We start from the raw sequence: 20,483 nt of genomic DNA, 5'->3' as shown, positions 1-20,483 counted from the left end.
AGATCTCAGAGGATCTCAAATAGGAGGGTAAATATCATTCCCCTTCTCCCCCCATTTTACACATGGGAAAACTGAGGCAGAAAGGTGAAGCAATCCAAAACATCACAACAATTCTATGGAAAAGCAACGGTCTCCTGACTTCCAGCCCAATATCTTATCCACAAGAACATGCTGCCTTGCAGACAAATATGTGCCAAAGATTAAGTTACTATTCTGATTATATTTAGGAGACGCTTAAGTATACATATGCCCCTGTGATTACAGTGTCTGAACACTTGCATGCAATGCTCATAAATAAGAAAATGGCCACAAAAATTAGAACTATTATTTAATGCATTTTGTCCAAGTATGGTTTTGCTTTCAAATGTGGTAGACATAAGCATAAGTAATCTTCTTGTATGAAGCCTGATTTTCTGTCTAAACAAACATGAAAATTGGATGCTTAGAATACTTTAAAAAAAAGTATTGAATGTTGGACGTAACTTTCAGCAGACCAAATATTGCATTTTCTCTTGTATTTAAAGATTATTGCGATTGAAATCTAGCAAGTTTGAAACTGTGAGTTGGTAGCAGTTTCAGGTATTTTTGCCAAAGCCAGAATTGTTCTGGTGGTTTTTGGTGCCTTTACTATCTTTATCTTTACTGAAAATTCTCATTCATTTTGTTGTTCTTTGGAAGATACACACATAAAAGGGCAAGTGATCTCACAAGACACAAACTGAAATTGACTATATACACTGCTGTTGAATGCACAAAACGAACTGAAAAATCTAGAAACAGTTTTTTTACAAATTGGTTAGTCATTCTCAGTGTGACAAGAAGTTCTTGCGCATGTGTGACTTTCGTTTTTTAGTTGACCGTATTCTTTGACTAATCTAGTAAGATCCAGGCTAAAAATATTCCATCTGTCTTGCACAGTGAAGCTGCGTAATACCTGAAAAAAATAGGGAGAAAGGATTGTTTCAAGAGCTTCTGCTGAAGTCTGTGTCCTCTTAAATTGAACTCTTCTCTGCAGAGCTATGAGGCTAATGTTAAATCCTTAAACTACTCCTGCTCTATACACTTCTGTTTCTAGTAGGGTTAAGTGAAGTTGTACATAACAAAGATTTCTAGAACATCACCAGTTTCAGCAGCTATATTTGTATGATTAGAGATTTGTGTCTATCTGTCTGTGAGTCTCTGTCTACAGGTCCATTTGTTAAAAAACTCCTCCTAAATGTAAACAGCTAGGACCACCAAATTTAAGAACATAAGAACAGCCATACTGGGTCGGATCAAAGGTCCACCTAGCCCAGTATCCTGTCTGCCAACAGTGGCCAATACCCGATGCCTCAGAGGGAGGGATCACTGTGATTACAGTGTCTGAACACTTGCATGCAATGTTCAGAAATAAGAAAATGGCCACAAAAATTAGAACTATTATTTAATGCATTTTGTCCAAGTATGATTTGGCTTTCAAATGTGGTAGACATAATCCTTACGTGATCCCGTCCCTGTCCCCCACCTCCAGAGAAACAGAGGCTAGGGACCTAACTTCCATGAATCTATCTAGGTCTTTCTTGAACCCTGTTAAGTTCTAGCCTTTACCGCATCCTCTGGCAAGGAGTTTCACAGGTTGACTGCGCTGAGTGAAGAAGAACTTCCTTTTGTTTGTTTTAAACCTGCTGCCTATTAATTTCATTTGGTGACCCCTGGTTCTTTTATTATGGAAATAAGTAAATAACTTTTCCTTATTCACTTTTTCCATACCAGTCATGATTTTATAGAGCTTTATCATGTTCCCCATTAGTCTTTGCCCATGAAAGCTTATGCCCAAATAAATCTGTTAATAGGGTGCCACAGAGCTCCTTGTTTGTATCATGAAAAGTACTCTGTTTGGAGCATCTATGTAATGCAGAGGCACAATAGGAAAATTAAAAACACAATTTCAAATACTGATGGTGACCAAGCTAGTCCCCTGAACTTTGTCATTTCACGGTAAAGTTCCTTGTGCCCCACTTGGGAAGGGGTGTCTTGAGGCATAGTATGTGAAGGCTGTGCTATAGTCACACACTTAAAATATGTACACAAGATACCCACTAATTGTAGTAACGTTTACCTAGTTGAAGTCAGGGTATGAATTGGAGAGGGACCTGCAGACTCTTCCTCCTGTGTGCACTCTTGAGACTCAAACTCTCATTTGTTACAAGACACCCGTTCCTAAGAGCTGTGCCAAATTATACGCAGCCAATTCTCCAAAACATAAATTAATTTTTTTGTGACTCTTTGCTCTGCCCATTAAATGTGCGTTACACATCAACAAAACAAAAGAACTTTGATACATTTATAAAGTTATTTTAAAAATTTAAATTTTGATCATTAGAGGGATTGAAATCTCATATTTTGTAGCTACTTGTTCAACTTTTTTCACCACCTTTCTTAAAAGCACATATACAGTGAATACATAGTAGGTCCCCTTGGATGCTAGTGATGAGAGCCCAGTCCTCTTCTCAAGGGCTGCCAAAGAGAGTGCAATATATTTAGTGCATCTCTTCCATACACAGGCAACTTAACAGCCTCCGTTTTCCTGTAAAAACAAAGTATGCACTTAAGCCTCTACAAAGGCAAGGAACTGGAGAATAGCTAACAGCATTCTTTGGTCTTGAAATCTATCTACCATAATGAATTCTCACTTTGGCTGGATAAAGTAAACAGTAACACCAAGTTCTTAGGTTTTTGTTCTTCTTAGTTAGAAAGATACTCTGTCTCGCAGGATAGATTAAAATCAGTAAATTAACACCTTATCTTGAAAGTTATATCTAGGTATAAATAGACCTCAAAATTTTGTTCCATATAGTTGTTCCATTTCTAAGTGCTGTGTAGTGTTTCCTGCTTACTCTTTTTTTCACTACTACAGCGTGTTACAGCACTGTGTCAGGAGCTCAGAACCACAGTGTCAGGTGTATGTAATAAGTCAGTGTACACATTCATACCTGGATTTTTCTTATGAACTGCATGTGAGTGAGTTGGTGCATGCAACAATAAACCACTGACAGAATAAAAGTGGGATCAGTTAGACCCCTTAAGTTTCAAAGTATTCCTGTTTCTCCTTAAAGCTTTGAACTATTGTAGAACTACTTAAAGACTTGTGATAGAAATGTAGCCGTGTTAGTCTGGGGTAGTTGAAGCAAAATGCAGGACAATGTAGCACTTTAAAGACTAACAAGATGGTTTATTAGATGATGAGCTTTCGTGGGCCAGACCCACTTCCTCAGATCAAATAGTGGAAGAAAGTAGTCACAACCATATATACCAAAGGATACAATTAAAAAATCCTTTTCATACTTAAAGACTTATATTCATTACATTCAATTATTTTCATGCTTACATCTATCAGTCTCTGCAGGTGACTGCTGCTGCTTGCCGGTTGGGAATAGTCACTTGAAACTAATTTCTGCATATTTTTCAATTTCACAAATATGGCAAAAGCTTAACTTTTGTAGATCTTTGCAGATATACAGTATATCTGCATAGCTTTGATTTCCTTTTCACTTCCTCACTGTGAACACCTTATTCCTAACTTAAATTTCCAGGACATGAATATTAGAGACACAAAGTGGGTTAGGGTAATGCCTTTTTATTGCACCAACTTCAGTTGGTGAGAGAGCCAAACTCTCACCAACAGAAGTTGGTCCAATAAAAGATATTACCTCACCACTAGAACAGACATGGCTACAGCTGTACTGACTAATGTGTTTTCATTTGCTGCTTCTCTTTTGATTTGATAACCCTTATCCACGGGGGCAGCAGGTTTGTATAATTTTGGTGGTGCCCAGAATGGGTCTAGTCCCCCCCACCCGCCCTGTAAGCCGATATATATTTTATTAAATGATGTAAAAGTGGAAAGTCAGAAGCAGCACTCACCGGCTTCAATATATTATATTGAATATTCAATATATATTGAAATATATATATATATATATATATCACCCTTTTTTTTTATTTGCACCCTTTTTTCCTGGGTTATCCACACAAACACCATAGTAGCATAAGCATGGAACAAACCCATTGTGGATTCCATTGTGCATCAAATATATTATATTATATTTTGTTGTACCTGTTGTGACGAAGTGGGAATGTTCTTAATGTTTTCTCTGATGGACACATGACCAGAAGTAAAGTCCATTCTCTAAGGGCTTTTCCTACCATCCTCCTACCAATAGGAATTAGTTTGGCCCCCACCAAATCCCCCTCATGCAACTATCTTGCAATTGCCTTAACCCACCGTGAGTGACATTAACTCAGGAGCAGAGAGGCGTGTTCCCTCTAAGTTTCCTCCCATGAGCAGAATGAATTTTGTGTTGTGCACCAGTACTGAGTTCATGTGGCTTGTTTGGATGTGCCACTGTGGCACCCAAATTATTAATAAATATCTCATAAACCTCTACCCTTTCCCTCTGCTGCCATGTCTCCCTCCCCTTGCTCCATCAGCTCCCCTGGTGCCTGCTGCCCCCTTACCCCTCACCCTCCTCTGCTGTCCTGTCTTGGACTCCTGCCCTTCTCACTGCCCTGAGCCCTCCTGAGACCTGCCCTCCTCCACCAGCCCTTCTCTCCCCTCTGTGCCCACTCCTCTAGTAGCCGCACTCTGATCATGTGAGACACCCCTCCTCCTCACCTCTCCTAAAACCTTCCTCTACACACCTGTCCTGCCTCTTGCCTCTGGTGCTGGTCCCTCCCATGCAGGTATCTGCCCTTCTGCTTCACCCCCAGAATCCCCTGGCACCTGCACCTCCCCTTACCCCTGCACCCTCCTGGTGCCCCCCCTTCCCTCACTGCCCCTGCCTCCTTTGTCCTCTATTTCCCTGATGCCCACCCCCTCACCACCCTCTGCCCCCGTTCCCCTCATGCCCCTGTGCCCTCACACATGACTTGCTCCATCCCCACCTTCCTCATGCCCACTCCTTCTTTCAAGCCTTCTCCCAGCACCTCCCCCTCCCCTCTCTAGCTCCCAATGCCCTTACCCTCTCCTCTCCCAGCATCACCCTGTTCCCCCTCCCACTGACACCTCCCCTCCTGCCCTTTTCCTCAGTCTCCACTTGGCCCCCTGGCTAGGGTTGCCAGATGGTTGAAACAAAAATACGGAACACCCCCTCCCCCCCCCCAAAAAAAAAACACTGGGAAAAAATTCTGTTCTGGGCGGGAGGGGACCAAAGTTGTTCAGCAACATTTTTTTTTTTAAATAAAACAGCATTAAAACAGCATGTCCCCTTTAAGAGTGAGTGCAGAGATAGGAACTGGGGAGCGGTTGAGCACTAAGACCCAGGGGAAGCATTGCTTCCCCTAGGTCTTATTGGCTGGCAGCCATTTTGTGCTGGCAGCCTTGGGGAACCAGGTAAGATGGGGGCTGGGGTCGGGGGGCTGGGGGTGTTGGGGGCCGTGGGGGGAGGGAGGCTCGGCGCTGAGTGTTTGTAGGGTTGCCAGGTGCCCGGCATTTTCCCTCCTGGCCGGGGGAAAAAGTCAGAAGATACCAGACATCTCAGGTGTCCGGTATTCTCTGAATTTTTTTACTGGACAGGAAGTGAAAATACCAGACTGTCCGAGTGAATACCGGACACCTGGCAACCCTATGCCTGGCATTTGTCTCTTCTCCACCCTGTCCCTTAGTACCTTCCCCTTTCTTCTCCTAACCTGCCCCCTTAACCTCAGCACAAGCCCCTTCCTCTCCCACACCTTCCCCCTCTTCTCCCCCCCCCCCCCCCCCACCCTACCCTACCTTCTTCCTTCCAGTTTGCAGCGCTGGAATCTGTGATCGTGCCCCAGCTGCTTCACGCCACACCCGGACATCTCCCCTCTCAGCTGTTGCACGGCGTTTCTGCACGCCGCACATGCACTCCGGGGTCAGAGGAGAGGGCGCGCGGGGGGGCGGTAAACATATAACATGCATGGGGAAGGTGGCTCCTCCACAGCCAGTGCACATGGTGAGCCAGCTAAAAAGCATACTGGCTTCCACCTTGCCCCCTCCCCACGCTGTTACTTCTGATACAGAGGCATGAGTGTGGGGAAGAAGGGGCCTGCACATGCATGTTAACCGATGAGCCCAGGCTCTTTGATTAACCATGTACACATTAACACTTTCACATCCCTATTTAGTGCGTAATCACATTAATAATCAATAAGAAAGCCTATTAAAAGAGAGCACTTGACCTCCTTTCTCGCAGTTTTTCCTCAGCGTCTCTTCTTTTGCCAGTTACCTTAGATCAGCAAATGTTTATTAGGTTTAGTGCTTAAGAGAATGAAAATGTCTCCTTTCTGCTAGATAGCAATCTCTGAGGAAGTTCTGACTGGTCTGCTAAGCGCTGATACTACAAGTATGGAGAATGTGAGGTCATGTGAAAGAGTTGGCAACGAAACATAAATCAGTTATGATCTTGCTTTTTACTTCATTTTTAATGCATGATTAGGGGAGGAGGCCTTGCTCTTTTTTTCACTTGTTCACTTACGTTGTTAGAAATGCACTAGTTTGCCCTGGAGTGAAAACTCATCATGCAAATTAATATCCCTTGGGGGGGTTTTTCAGTCACTTAATATAATGTTCCCTATGTAGTACAGGAGAAACTTTAGTGCACTATTCTGCTTATCTTTTTGATTTCTAAACAAAACAGGTACTACTGGCACATTCATATTAGAAAAATTACAAGACTCTTTAGTGATGAATATCAGACCTTTTTATAAACAAACTGTAACAAAGTATAATCCTGTGTATCTCTCTACTGATGATTGCCAGAGGGAATTAAATTTCATCTAGCTGAATGATACTAGATTACATATACTTCTGGGCCTCATTTGTTAATTTCAGCAGTATTGAAGAGGTTAATGTGGAAAATTTATAAATGCTTATGGTGACAGTAGAGTGGACACAGGTGATTGTGTGAGTGATGCTTTTTCAAATGTCAAGACTGATATCCATCAAAATGACCTTGTGAGCAACACTAACTCTAGGAAAGGAGAGAACCTGACATTGCTCCAGGACACACAAGCATTTACTGCTAAGAGATAAGAACCCTTTGTTGCTGAGTCACTTGTGTTTCCAAGCAAAGTTGTTCTTTAAGGCTACATCTACACTGCAGGCTTTTTGCGCAAGAACGGGTGTTCTTGTGCAAAAACTTGCAGAGTGTCTACACTGCATGTGCGTTCTTGCACATGTAAATTTACAGTACAGTGTCAGAAAACATGGCTTCTTTCGGAAGAGTTATTCCTCTCTCCACGAGGAATAAGCCCTCTTGCACAAGAGCTCTTCCACAAGAAGGCAGTGTAGATAGGCAACATGAATTTCTTGAGCAAGAAAGCCCTATCGCTAAAATGGCCATCAGCACTTTTTTGCGCAAGAGAGTGTCCACACTGCCATGGACACTCTTGCACAAAAGCACATGACAGTGTGGACGCACTCTTGTGGAAGACCTTTTGCACAAGAACTCTTGCGCAAAACAGTTATTGCTCAAAAAGCCTGCAGTGTAGACGTAGCCTAAGAGACTTGTGTGAGTGAGAGAGACTTAAGTACAAACCATAATCCAAAGTTGGAAGTGGGGAGGGGCAAGTGTCCTGCTACACTGAACATAAGAACATCCATACTGGTTCAGACCAAAGGTCTGTCTAGCCCAGTATCCTGTCTTCCAACAGTGACCAATGCCAGATGCCCCAGAAGGAGTGAACAAAATAGAGAATCTTAAAACAATCCCTCTCCCATCACACATTCCCATCCTCTGTCAGCGGCTGGGGACACCATTCCTACCCATCCTGGCTAATAACCATTGATAGACCTAACCACCATGAATTTATCTAGTTCTTTCTTGAACCCTGTTAGTCATGGACTTCACAACCTCCTCTGGCAAGGAGTTCCACAGGCTGACCATGCGCTGTGTGGAGGAAAAAAAAAACTTGGTTTTGTTGGTTTTAAACCTGCTATATATTTATTTCATTTGGTAACCCCTAGTTTTTACGTTATGGGAACAAGTAAATAACTTTTCCATATTCACTTTTTCCATACCAGTCATGATTTTATAGACTTCTGTTGTATCCCCTCTTAGTCTCCTCTTTTCTAAGTTGAAAAGTCCAAATCAACTTTAATCTCTCTTCATATGGCACCCATTCCAAACCCCTAATCATGTTTGTTGCCCTTTTCTAAACCTTTTCCAATGCCAATACATCTTTTTTGAGATGAGGCAACCACAGCTGTATGCAGTATTCAAGATGTGGGCATACCATGGTTTTATGTAGAGACAATAAGATATTCTCTTATATCCTTTTTTTAATGATTCCCAACATTGTTTGCTTTTTCTGTCTGCCACTGCACATTGAGTGGATGTTTTCAGAGAACTATCTACAGTGACTCCAAGATCTCTCTCTTGAGTAGTGATAGCTAAATCAATCCCCATCATATTGTATGGGTAGTTGGGATTATTTTTTCCAATGTGCATTTCTTTACATTTATCAACATTTAAATTTCATTTGCCATTTTGTTGTATAATCACTTAGTTTGGTGAGATCTTTTTGAAGCTCTTCACAGTTTGCTTTGATCTTAACTATCTTGAGCAGTTTAGTATCCTCTGCAAATTTTGCCACCTCACTGTTTACCCCTTTCTCCAGATCATTTATAAATAAGTTGAATAGGATGGGTCCCAGGACAGACCCTTGGGGGACATCAGTAGTTACCTCTCTCCATTCTGAAAATTTACCATTCATTGCTACCCTTTGTTTCTTGTCTTTTACCAGTTATCAGTCCATAAAAGGGCCTTCCCTCTTATCCCATGACAACTTACTTAAGAGCTTTTGGTGAGAGACCTTGTCAAAGGCTTTCTTGAAATCTAAGTATACTATATCCATTGGATCCCCTTTGTCCACATGTTTGTTGACCCCTAGAACTCTAGCAGATTAGTAAAGCATGATTTCCCTTTACAGAAGCCATGCTGACTTTTCCCAACAAATTATGTTCATCTGTGTAATTGCCAGGATCACCTCCAGAGCCCTTTTTAAATATATTGCATCTCATTAGCTGTCTACTAGTCATTACATGCTGAAGATGATTTAAAGGACAAACCACAGTGAATAGTTCTGCAATTTCACATTTGATTTCTTTCAGAGCTCTTTGGTGAATGCCATCTGGTCCTGGTGACTTGTTACTGTTAAGTTTATCAATTTGTTCCAAAACCTCCTTTAAATGAGGGGTTTAAAACCTCCTCTAATTATGAGTTTGTCCTGTAAGTAGAAGGAACTATGTTTGGGACAGAGTTCTTGGAAAACGTCTTTGTTTCTCTCCATTTTGGGCTTAAATTAGTAGCAACAGAAGAGGCAGCACTCAAGGTAGGATTGATTTAAATCAAGTTTCTCACTGATACTACTTCACATATTTCTTCAAACAATGGTGCAAATCTGATCACTAAAATGTTAATTTATAACTCTGCACAGCATTTTATAACATCTAAGAAGGTGTCCTTTTTGCAATTATTTTAGATAATTTGATTTTTATTAATTTAGAAAATAGTACATAATTCTCATTACCTGTGCTGCAGATGCAGCAGCAATACGTTAGGAATGGTAAGAACTAAATCTCACACACAAACACAATAGCACTTGTACTTTATTAAACTAAATCTTCAATGTTACGTAAATGTTCCACATTTGTGATTGAAGCAGTTTCCTGAGTTGCAAATTGACAGCTGCCCTTAAAGTTTTTTTTTTAATTTTCAAATGTTATTAACTCTTACAGACACATACAGTGTCCTAAAACTTCTACAACTAGCTTTCATGTTCCCAGCTCCCACTCATTTTTTATGCAGATCTGATTTCAATTTAAAAAAGCTAGGACTGATTGTGCTTAGAGTGCAATTAATTTTGTGGTAACCCCCTTTGAAAACAAGGATGGGATGAGGTTCTTTTTGGAAAGCTGAGTTATGCTGAAGTAAAATAAGGAATAGACTTGTGGCATCACCATTATGATCTGTGACCATGATGTTACAAAATAAATAATATCTTATGTAATATAAAATAAGAAAATGACACGTGGCAACTCTGCATTTTTGTTACTGCAGCTTTCTGTGACAGTCTAAACCTATTAATTAAACAAGCAATGAGGATTAGCTAAGCTAAACTTTTTTTTTCCTAGCAACATCCAACATAGCAAACAGCTTAGGAATTTATTTGTCAAATCACACACTAAAAGTCATAGAGAGAGTCTTGAAGAAGAATAATGCATTGCAAAGTTGATCCATATTGTTCTCCAGACATATATCTACACTTTCATCCACATCATTTTCTCCCAGTAGTAAGCAATTTTCCGTACCATGTTTCATTCATAGACTCATAGACTTTAAGGTCAGAAGGGACCATTATGATCATCTAGTCTGACCCCCTGCACAGTGCAGGCCACAGAATCTCACCCACCCCTCCTAGAATAATCCTCTCACCTATACCTCAGATATTGAAGCCTTCAAATACTTTGAAGACCCCAAGATGCAGAGAATCCTCCAGCTGTGATCTGTACCCCATGCTACAGAGGAAGGCGAAAAACCTCCAGGACCTCTGCCAATCTACCCGGGAGGAAAATTCCTTCCTGACCCCAAATATGGCGATCAGCTAAACCCTGAGCATGTGGGCAAGACTCACCAGCCAGACACCCAGAAAGTTCTCTATAGTAACTCCTATCATCCCTCCATTGACCTATTTCCCACTGATAATGAATGGTCAATTAGTTACCAAGATCATGTTATCTCATCAAACCATCCCCTTCATAAACCCATCTAGTTTAATCTTGAAACCAGATAGATCTTTTGCCCCCACTACTTCCCTTGGAAGGCCGTTCCAGAACTTCACTCCTCTAATGGTTAGAAACCTTCGTCTAATCTCAAGTCTAAACTTCCTACTAGCCAGCTTATATCCATTTGTTCTTGTGTCCACATTGGTATTAAGCTTAAATAATTGCTCTCCCTCCCTAGTATTTATCCCTCTAATATATTTAAAGAGTGCAATCATGTCCCCCCCAGCCTTCTTTTGGTTAAGGTAAACAAGCCAAGCTCCTTGAGTCTCCTTTCATAAGACAGGTTTTCCATTCCTCGGATCATCCTAGTGGCCCTTCTTTGTACCTGTTCCAGTTTGAATTCATCCTTCTTAAACATGGGAGACCAGAACTGCACACAGTATTCCAAATGGGGTCTCATCAATGCCTTGTATAATGGCACTAACACCTACTTATCCCTACTGGAAATACCTCGCCTAATACATCCCAAGACCGTATTAGCCTTTTTCACGGCCATGTCACAATGGCGGCTTATAGTCATCCTATAATCAACCAAGACTCCGAGGTCCTTCTCCTCCTCCGTTACTTCCAACTGATGTGTCCCCAGCTTATAACTAAAATTCTTGTTATTAATACCTAAATGCATAACCTTACAGTTCTCACTATTAAATTTCATCCTATTGCTATCACTCGAATTTACAAGATCATCCAGATCTTCCTGTATGATATCCCGATCCTTTTCTGAATAGGCAATAGCTCCCAACTTTGTGTCATCCGCAAATTTTATCAGGACACTTCCACTTTTGGCGCTAAGGTCAGCGATAAAAAGATTAAATAAAATTGGCCCCAAAACTGATCCCTGAGGAACTCCGCTAGTAACCTTCCTCCAACCCGACAGTTCACCTTTCAATATGACCTGCTGTAGTCTTCCCTTTAACCAGTTGCTTATCCACCTCTCAACTTTCATATTAATCCCTATCTTTTCCAATTTAACCAATAATTCCCCATGTGGTACTGTATCAAATGCCTTACTAAAGTCGAGGTAGATTAGATCCACTGCATTTCTTTTATCTAAAAAATCTGTTACTTTCTCAAAAAAGGAGATCAGGTTGGTTTGGCACGATCTACCTTTTGTAAAACCATGTTGTAATTTGTCCCAATTGCCATTAGCCTCAATGTCTCTAACTACTTTCTCCTTCAAAATTTTTTCCAAGATCTACAGACGTCTGCATACTACAGATGTCAAACTAACAGGCCTATAGTTACCCAGGTCGCTTTTTTTCCCTTTCTTAAAAATCGGAACTATAATAGCAATTCTCCAGTCAAATGGTACAACCCCTGAGTTTAGAGATTTATTAAAAAATTTTGCTAATGGACTTGCAAGTTCATGTGCCAGTTCCTTTAATATTCTGGGCCCCCCGATTTACTCCCATTAAGCTGTTCAAGTTTGGCTTTTACCTCGGATATAGTAATATCTACCTCCACATCCTTAGTCCCATTTGTTATGTTACCATTATCCCTAAGTTCTTCATTAGCCTCATTAAAGACTGAAGCAAAGTATTTGTTTAGATATTGGGCCATTCCTAGATTATCCTTAACCTCCACTCCATCCTTAGTAATTAGCGGTCCTACTTCTTCTTTTTTTGTTTTTTTCCTATTTATATGACTATAAAACCTTTTACTATTGGTTTTAATTCCCTTTGCAAGGTCCAACTCTACCTGACTTTTAGCCTTTCTCACTTTGTTTCTACATGCTCTAACCTCAATAAGGTAGCTTTCTTTACTGATCCCTCCCATTTTCCACTCCTTATATGCTTTCTGCTTTTTCTTAATCACCTCTCTGAGATGCTTGCTCATCCAGCTTGGTCTAACACACCTGCCTATAAATTTTTTCCCTTTTCTTGGGATACAGGCTTCTGCAACTTTAACTTAAATTAATTCCAGGCCTCCTCCACCTCAAGATCCATAATTTCTTTAGTCCAATCAACTTCCCTAACAATTTCCTTAATTTATTAAAGTTAGCCCTTTTGAAATCAAAAACCCTAGTCTCGGATTTATTTTTGTTTATCCTTCCATTTAATTTGAACTGAATTAGCTCATGATCACTCGAGCCAAGGTTGTCCCCTACAACCATTTCATTTATGAGGTCCTCGCTACTCACCAAAACCAAATCTAAAATAGCATCCCCCCCTTGTTGGTTCAGCAACTACTTGATGAAGGAATTCATCAGCTATCACATCTAGGAAAATCTGAGCCCTATTATTATTACTAGCACTTGTTCTGCAGTTTATATCTGGAAAGTTGAAATCTCCCATGATTACGCAGTTTCCATGAGTATTTACTTCATTCAAAACATTAAAGAGGTCTCTATCCATATCCAAATTGGATCCTGGTGGTCTATAACACCCCAATCACTATCCCAGAGGAGAATCTGATAGTTTTCTTTCCCAATGTGATTTTTGCCCAAACAGACTCTGTCTTCTCCATTCCATCACTTTTTATTTCTTTACAATCTACCTCATCTTTGATATACAATGTCCCTTATTTACCCTTATTTCTGTCTTTCCTAAACAACACATACCCTTCAATACCTGTACTCCAGTCATGCCTAGTATTCCACCATGTTTCTGTTATTCCTATAATATCTGGTTCTTGCCGGTAGGCCTTGCATTTTCTTCTTCCACTGCTTATACTCGACACGTTTTTCCTTTTTTACCCAGGGAACACATTTCTTCAAATTATTTCCAGATAGGGTCTGCTTTACATCCAGAAGCCATGCCAGTTTTTCTGTGGCAAAAGTGTAGGGAATAAGCTGTGTATGTGCTGAATAATGTCTTCCCTTTTCCTTTCCTGTCCACTCCGGTGTTCCTTTTTATGCTGTCTCTATCCTTTCCTATATATATGGTGTCTCTGTCTATAGACAGTGTCTTAACTAACTCTGCTGGGCTTGGCCCAGGTTCACCACCACATAAGCACAGAACAAAAAAATCCTAACTAGTCTTTGCACATGTTTCTCAGCAGACTAACAGAAATTGAAAATTTTAAGGAGCAAAGAGCTGGTTGTTAGGCTGGACAGACTAGAGCCATTAGTTCATGTTATGAGGCTGTAAGTGTATGTGTGGCATGTTTGTGATAAGATTTAATTATAGCTGTTATTTTTAAATGAGAAATTTAGTATTTTATTGACTTAGTTAAAAAAAATCAAAACTGATTTTAAATTAAAAAAAATCCAATTTAAATAAAATCAGATTTTTAATAATTGATTTTTATCCACTCTGGCAGCTATGGTTGGCTAAAAAAGTACTTAATCAGAATGTGGACTGCAACCCCCAACTGCTGCTTAAATAATTGAGCAGATTTCTAGAGAGATATCAGATATTTCAAGCCCCATCATAAAACATCTGCCTTCCAAAACAAATGCCTCAGCTTGCATGTAAGAATGCTGTGTGTTATTTCTGTTTATTGGCATCAATATGACCGGAAAAAGGCTGTCACACTAGTTGTGATTAGAAAAGACCCTACACTGTTTCCAGACACAGGACTTATCTGCATGCGTCTAAACCAGCTGCAGGACTGGGATGATTTGTTTTACAACTGGCTCCAAGAATGTGCCAGAGATCCAAACTATGCCAAGATTCATCCACTGCTGGACAAAGATGCTGCTCACCCAAAAGACTGAAACTAAGTAATGACCAATTCTTTGTCTCCAAATACAATAGTAGCTATTTATCCTGATGACATAGACACTATGAAGAACTTCCAAGCTCTATGACCACAAAGCTTTCAGAATGCTATGTAAATGATAAACTACTTGCCTTAATAATTCATTAGTGGGATTAAAGCAAAGGCCCTGGTACCAAGAAGCTAATCTAGCTGAACCTCTCATTGAGTGACTTTAGCCAATTCACTTGACCTTCTTGTCTCAATTAACCAAGATGGAAAATTAAAAGGAATGATTGTCCTGGAAACCAGTTACTCTGGTGTAGACCAGGTCTTTATGGATAAAATAAGCTGAAAGCCTGATAACACTGTTATTGTTTCTGTGCAAGTATAGTTTTCTCAGGACTGCAGAATGTTGATGTTGACCTCCAAAGATCAGCCTAAATTCACTGATTCTTTAAGGAATATCCTCTGGTGCAGCGTTTCCCAAACTATGGGCCGCAGCCTGGTACCGGTCCACAAGAAAAAAATACCGGGCCTCAGTGTGGCTGCCTGGTCCCCCAAGCCCTGGACTGGGCGGAGGATGCAGCTGGATGTTCTGGGCTCCTGGCAGAGGCGTAGCGAGGGAGGAGCAGGGGGACAGTTGCCCCTGGAGGCCATGCTAGGGGGGCACCAGGCTGGGCTGCGGGTGGGTGGGGAGAGAGGTGCGGGGTGCTGGGCTAACCTGGGCTGCAGGAGGAGGGAGGGGTGGGGAACCCAGAGCTGGACTCAAGGGGAGGGAAAGGCAGGGAATCAGTGCTGGGCTTAGCATGTCTGCACGATTTGGGGGGAGGTGCAGGGAAGTGGAGCTCAGCTGGGCTGCGAGAGTGAAAAGGTGTGGGGTGCTGGGCTGGGCTGCGGGCAGGGAGAAGACTCAAGGGGAGGGAGGGGTAGGAAATCAGAGCTGGTTTTAGCAGTTTTGTGGGGCTTGGGGGGAGGTGCAGGGAAACGGGGCTCAGCTGTGCTGTGGGGAAGGCATGCAGGGAACCAGTGCGGAGCTCAACTGGGCTGAGGTGGATGGGGGAAGGCATAGGGAACAGAAGGGCAGCTCAGCTGAGCTGTGAGGGGCAGCAGGGAATTGGTGCTGCACTCCCTTGGATTGTGGGGGATGGTTCTGGGGGAGGCGCAGGGAACCCGCGGGGGTGGGCGGCTCAGTTGGGTTGCAGGGGAGGGAGGTAAAAGAAGCCTAGTGGGGAGGAGGGGGGGAACCAGGAACCCTGAAATGACCTCCCCTGGTCCAAAAAATCCCTCATCTGGGACCAGTCAGGGAGGTCCAATTCCTACCCAAGTTCCCTACTTGTACCCTCCCTTCTAGCCAGATACCCTACTCCCAATCTGCTCCTGCTCCCCCAAGCCCTGGCCCGGGCTGGGCGGAGGGTGCAGCCGGATGTTCCAGGCTCCCAGAGTGCCCGTGTGGCACCGGGTCCCCCAAGCCCTGGCCTGGGCTGGGCGGAGGATGCAGCCAGGTGAAACAGTGAAAATGTATTCATTTTTTCATTCTTTTTTTATATGCATTTATATTTTTGGGCTGCAAAAAACAGTTCTGAAAAAAACTGGGTTCCAACTAAAGTAAAAAGTTTGGGAAATCCTGGTCAAGCTAGCTTTCTATCCATTTTATAATCCATTTATCCAAGCCATATTCCCTTAACTTGCTGGCAAGAATATTGTGGGTGACAGTATCAAAAGCTTTGCTAAAGCTGGCACTGGGGGCTTTGGGAGGACCAGAAACAATTTATTTGAATATTTATCATTTGCTTAATGAATATGCAAATATGCAAATGAATGTTACCGGGCCTCCAAAAGATCGTGAATGGATTTACTGGTCCCCATGTCAAAACATTTGGGAACCCCTGCTCTAGTGAATTAGCACTTTGAACTGAGATCTGAATTATATGGAAAACAGGAGTCTAGTTGTATAAGTAATGATGATTTTCATCAGCTATATTTCTGAAAAACCAACCACTGCATGAAACCAAGATATAGTCAATGAACTAACTCTTTACCTTTCCTTTCTGTTCCTCATCATGCCCTAAAACCCTAAACCACCTGAGATGGATTAAATTACAGCAGAAACAGTGCTGCATTTTGGCTTTATTGTGGGTAGAATTAAATTTTTTCTGAAACAATTGTCATAGCATACAGCAGGCCTTGTAGTTCCACTTGATTGGCATTCAGGAGACAGGAGTCTTATTTTCTTTTCCTCCTGTCAGTCTTGCTGCATCATCTCTTTCCACCTATTTTGCCATCTTTAAAATAAAGGTACTTCCCTTCTTTTTAAAGCACTTTGAGATCTAATGTACTTAATGTTTGAGCTGCTTTGTACTATCTTATGCTTGTACAGTGCCTCATACAATGGGGCCCTGATCCTGTCCAGATCTATGCACTGTTACATAACGGATGGATAATTTTCACTGTGCACAATGCAAAATATGAGACTTTCGTCCTTCAGAGGTGGTGAAATAATTTAACTAGGTAATGGGGATCTGGATGATATAAACAGAGGATTATTGAGTAGGAGCAGGAAGGTTGTAATACCTTTGTATTTGGCATTTATGGGATCGCTATTGCACTATTGGGATCAAATTTGTTGTTGACAATTCAGGATGGATATTGATAAATTGGTGATCATTCGAGAAGTCACAAGATTAATTAAACTAAAGGATTGGAAACTTGCCTTACGATGATGGACTCCATGAGCTCAGTATGCTTAGCTTAACAAAAAGATTATGGGCAACTTGTTCATAGTATGTAGGTACTATGTGAAGAACAAAAACTTGGTTATCAGAGGGCTTTTCCATCTCCAACAGACAAAAATGTAACAAGATTCAGTGACTGGAAATTTTGAAGATAGACAGATTTAGATTTGAAATAAGCTCTTAAACCATGAGAAAAATTAACCATTGGAAAAATTACAATGCGTTATAAAAATTTAACATTTTTAAATAAAAATTGGATTTTTTTTCTGAGAAAAATGTTCTAGTTCAAACAGGAATTAACTCAGGAAAGTTCCATGGCCTGTGTTATACAGAAACTCAGGCTAGATGGTCACAATGGTCCCTTCTGGCATCATAAAGTATGAATTTGTACAATAGCCATTCTGAAATCACAGTGCAAGAACAAGTAGGTTCAGAAATTAAAACAGAAAAAGAGTATGTTGAAAATTACTTAAGTTTGATTTCTTCAAGTCACCAGGGCCAGATGAAATTTATTCTAGAATACTCAAGGAGATGTATGAGGAATAGTCATGGAAAACAGGAGAGATTCTTGAAAACTGGAAAAAGCCAAATATAGCACCCGTGCATAAAAAGAAAAATAAGGACAACCTAGGAAGAAAACTACAGACCAGTCAACTTAACTTCTGTGTCAGGAAAGATAAATGAGCAAATAATTAAGGAATCTGTTTGCAAACATCTGGAAGATAATAAGGTGATTAACAACATGGCTTTGTTTAACAAAAAAACCAACAAATCATGTCAAATCAACCAGGTAGCTTTCTTTGATAGGGTAACAAGCCTTGTGGATAAGGGAAGCAGTTAGAGGTGGTATACCTAACTTTAGTAAAGCATTTGATACAGTCTTGGATGACCTTTTTATAAATAAACTAGAGGAATACAGGTTGCAGAAAGGGTACTGCAGAAAGGGATCTAGTTGTCATAGTGGGCCACAAGTTAAATATGAGTTAACAGCGTGATACTCTTGCAAAAAAAAAATCATGCTAGGTTGTATTAACAGGAGTGTTGTGAGCAAGACATAGAATCATAGAACCATAGCTCTGGAAGAAACCTCAGAAGGTCATCAAGTCCAGTCCCCTGCTCTAGGCAGGACCAATCCCAACTAAATCAACCCAGCCAGGGCTTTGTCAAGCCTTTGTTAAACACCTCTAGGGATGGAGACTCCACTTATTTTGGTGCCCATCCTTGTAAACTCCAGGGCCTGACCTCTTGACTTGCAGCACGTTAAACAAAATCCATCTAGAAGTCTCTACTTATGTATATAAGCCTGCTTAAACAGACTGTGATAAAACATTTTGGTGGCTGACAAATATTGGTAGTGTGCTAGTGTGACAAGACCAGTGGTGGTAACTTGCATTTTCATTGAAACTGAAAGAAGATCTTAACAGTTGCTAGCAATGACTCTGAGTACTCTCCTGCAGAACTCCAAGTTCATTGGCAGGTATACTAGTGATCTTTGTAGTTTGTTTCAAGAAATCAGTAGCAATAGTGTGCAAGGGTTGTACTCCAATTGAGAGCTCTGACTGAAAGTGCTATCAACTTTCTCTTTACTGCTTATTCACATTGTAACGCAAATTGTTTGTTTCAGACTAGCTTATATATCCTTGATGCAAAGGATGTGTTAATGCCCCACCATCACACATACTCACCTGTGTTACAATGAAGTTAGAGTTGCAGGTACATATTTGTGGAGCATGTGTGTTTACCTTCCAAGAATGGGATTTAAAGTTAAAATCAAGGTCATTCAAAGATGAAGTAACATTTCTCAGACAAAGCACTGTTCACTGTCATAGGCTCCCATAATATGATGATTTGATAAATGTTACATGCATTAAGTGCCAAACTCTGCACTCTGTGGTGATGTTGCTTCACTGTAACAGGCTCAATGACCACATCCTAACTGTTGGAAAAAGTCCTGCACGTTTTGGGGGAGGAACCTTGTAAATGGTATCGATGAAGGTTATACTCTTTGGCTATGACTACGCTGCAGGCTTCTTGCGCAAGAGCATGTCCACACCTCAAAGCGCATTGCAGAAGTGATGTGTTTTTGTGCAAGAGAGCGTCCACACTGCATGGATGCTCTTGCGAAAGAAAGCTCTGATGGCCATTCATAGAATGGCCATCAGACCACCTGTGCTTTTTCCCTCTGGAGCATCCACACTTGCCTTTTTGCGCAATAGCTGTAGCGCCTCATAGAAGGAGGTTTACCTACACCGGCAAAAGCCCTCTGTTCTGCCATTTTACTGCTGATTTACTTGCGCAAAAGCACATTTGAGGTGTGGATGCGCCGCAGGTTTTTGCACAAAAACGGCCATTTTTGCGCAAAAACCTTGCAGTGTAGATATAGCGTTTGGGAAAACTAGAGAGTTGGTGTAGAAAAGCAAAGTACAGTGTCTGTAGTAGTCTAGTATCACACTCCAAGATCCCATACTTGGCCATATCTTAATGCTTTTTAGACCTCAGAAACTGCCCTGCATAGTAATGAGCTGTATTTTTTTTATGAATGAAAATAACCTGAATAGCATGAAACAGAATATTTCTTATGACTGGTATGAGCTGTCTGAATCCATGCACTTCCTGGCAAGCAGTAGGTAAGGGCAGCATTTTTAGGTTTCTTAAATGCAGGGTTATGAATAAGAACAGTAGTACTGATTCTTTTCCAACTTCTTTGTTCCATTTCTTACTATTGTTTTTCCTGAAAATGTCCATTTTCCATTTGGAAAGCCATGCTGATAGACTAGCTGTAGTTAGAGAAAAGCCTTTGAAAGAGGGTAAGTAGCCTGTTACTTCAAATGTAGGGCTGGCTTCAAACTTAATTTGTTTGCTGTCTGGGGAGTAGTCTCCATCATTCAGCATAGACTTTGCCCTCTTATCTCCTTCAGAGCCAAACTGCTTTCTGCATCAACTGTCTGGTCTAGTGCTGACCCTGCAGCTGTCCCAGTGTCACTCCAGTGGCTCTGTGTGCTATTACTAGGCCAATATTGGGTATTATTCCCTTCTGTCTAATTTCATTATTTTCCTCCCTCTCCACCCCCCCCATTTTACCTGTTGTCTATCAAGAAAACTTTCAGGAGATACTATCAAGCCCTTTAACACTTTCATCATCTTGCTTCTGAGGTTTCAGTTACACTAAGGCTGTGTCTACACTGGGCCACTTATTCCGGAAAAGCAGTGACGATTTACTGTAAGAAATCAGCTGCTTTTCCGGAAAAACTATGCTGCTCCCGCTCGGGCAAAAGTCCTTTTTCCGGAAAACTGTTCCGAAAAGGGCCAGTGTAGACAGC

At 41.3% G+C, this 20,483-nt stretch overlaps 1 protein-coding gene across 5 annotated transcripts in view; it reads left to right on the top strand.

The window, feature by feature from the left end:
• Positions 1-20,483, top strand: part of TTC1 (tetratricopeptide repeat domain 1) — a 92,333-nt gene that overhangs the window by 39,062 nt on the left and 32,788 nt on the right. The gene's annotated exons all lie outside the window — the stretch shown is intronic.

This window comes from Pelodiscus sinensis, chromosome 17 (genome assembly GCF_049634645.1).
Source record: "Pelodiscus sinensis isolate JC-2024 chromosome 17, ASM4963464v1, whole genome shotgun sequence".
Lineage (NCBI taxonomy): Eukaryota > Metazoa > Chordata > Testudines > Trionychidae > Pelodiscus > Pelodiscus sinensis.
Note: the sequence above shows the minus strand (reverse complement) of the source record. Positions and strands in the feature narration are given on the sequence as shown.